Source organism: Ranitomeya imitator, chromosome 3, assembly GCF_032444005.1.
Source record: "Ranitomeya imitator isolate aRanImi1 chromosome 3, aRanImi1.pri, whole genome shotgun sequence".
NCBI lineage: Eukaryota > Metazoa > Chordata > Amphibia > Anura > Dendrobatidae > Ranitomeya > Ranitomeya imitator.
In genome coordinates this window covers 757,013,337-757,015,673 of record NC_091284.1, presented here as the reverse complement: position 1 = coordinate 757,015,673, position 2,337 = coordinate 757,013,337, and positions in this window count along the sequence as shown.

The following is a 2,337-nucleotide window of genomic DNA, read 5'->3' as shown; positions in this document are numbered from 1 at the left end:
TAAAAAAAAAAAAACACTACATACTTACCTTCAGCTGTCTGTCCCCGGCGCTGTGTTTCTCTGCACTCCTCCTGCATCCTGTGTCAGCGTCGGCCAGCCGGAAAGCAGAGCGGTGACGTCACCGCTCTGCTTTCCGGCCGCTGTGCTCACAGTCAGTGCAGGAAAGCAGAGCGCCGGGGACAGACAGCGGAAGGTAAGTATGTAGTGTTTGTTTTTTTTACTTTTAGGATGGTAGCCAGGGTAAACATCGGGTTACTAAGCGCGGCCCTGCGCTTAGTAACCCGATGTTTACCCTGGTTACCGGCATCGTTTGTCGCTGGAGAGCTGTCTGTGTGACAGCTCTCCAGCGACCAAACAGTGACGCTGCAGCGATCGACATCGTTGTCGGTATCGCTGCAGCGTCGCTGACTGTGAAGGTACCTTTACATTATGGCTGGTCCGAATAACTAAAGCAATTGTTACCATCCACCTCTCGTGTCTCCCCTTTTCCTCGTAGTTTGTAAGCTTGCGAGCAGGGCCCTCACTCCTCCTGGTATCTATTTTGAACTGTGATTTCTGTTATGCTGTAATGTCTATTGTCTGTACAAGTCCCTCTATAATTTGTAAAGCGCTGCGGAATATGTTGGCGCTATATAAATAAAATTATTATTAAGTGTTTTTAGACAGCAGTAAATGCTATTAGATATAGATAGAAAGATATAAATAATATATCCGGCAGATATTTAGTTGCACGACCCCCCCCCCCCCCTTCCCCTCCGATATAAGATAAAATTGCACCCTTTAGTGCCTTGCATGTAGAGCTTATTTTTAAAAGATTTCTATGAAGCTAATAAATAAATGAACAAAATTACGTAGCCCCCCCCCCCCCTCATTATTTGTAACCAGCAAAAGTAAATCAGACAGCTGATATTATCAGGCTGGAAAGGGCTCTTCCCAGCATAAAAATATCAGCCCACAGCTGTCCCAGAAGTGGAGCATCACATGAGATGCTCCTATCTGGTGCTTTGCCTTAGCTCTTCCTGTTGCCCTGGTGCATTGGAAATCAGGGTAATGGTGCTTGAGGTTCATGTTAGCTGTGAAGTGTCCAGAAACACAGCTGACATTATTATTAATGGAGAGGTAGCTATCAGACACCCCCATTACTAACTCAGGAAAAACACACAAATACTTTATTGAAATATATAGTCCGATGTAGTCTGCAAATGGAAATCTGAAAAACAAAAAACAGACACATTAACAGAGAGAAATAAACACTCCCCCACACTTTCCCTAATTCCCCACTTTATTAAAACATTTTTTTTAAAAATCTCATGTAGGTCCGAGATAGTCCACCAATTCCGACGCAGTCCAGCGAATCTGATGTACAATGCCTATGGAGTTTAGTTCTGACGCTCCAAAGACTTTGTCACCAACAGCCACTACTGGGTCACACTGCGCTGTGCGAGACCTGGTGATTCTGAAGAGTGGTAACATCACTGTTTCTGTTTGTGATATAAAGTATGAAATCAATCAAATTCTGGATTGTAAGGTTCTTGGGAATCTTTTCTACTTGATAGACTGAAAGGGATATGTTCCTGAAGAAAGATGCTGGGTTCACAAAAAGGAAATTAATGCTCGAAACTTTACGCTAAAGGTTTCTTACCAAGCATCCTATTTCTTCTTTGCAGGCTCTTCTGGTAGGGACCCTAAAAAGTGGGTACTTTTACCTGTCTCAGCTCCAACACCAGGCTTTGCTTCCTTCTTCCCTTGCTGTCTGCTAATGCATGTTGGGTTACTACCGTATGTTAGCATGGCATGAACCTCTGAAGGGATTGTGAAGCCTTCTAAGGCCAACTCAGACAGCTACACGCCACTTGAGGGTTCTGGTAATTAGTGCTGTTTCTTACCTTATGTTTTCCAGGAATCAAGCCATACTCCCCACTTGGCTTTTTTACTGTCTGGTGTCTGATTGTTAAATAGGTGCTCCTATAATTAGTTTCCTGATTCTACTGTGCCTATCCGCATATACAGCTCTGCTACAATGCGTTACCTCATTATCTATTCACAAAATCAAAGCAGCACTGGTCTAAAAATGTTGAGTATAAGACCCAACACAAATACCCAATTGTGCAAAAATGTATAATCCAAGAAAAAAGAAGCAGCGCTTAAACTTCATTTAAGGGAAGAAAATTTACTTTTTGTTATTGATCTATAATGTTAATGCAAAAAGCAGACTACGAGAAATACTGTTTACACTGGAATACTTACATCAGCAAAGTAACTGTATACACAGTAGAGAAGATTACCTTTTAATTAAGACAATTTATTTAGTTGCTACTTAGACCTGAAATAGTAGAG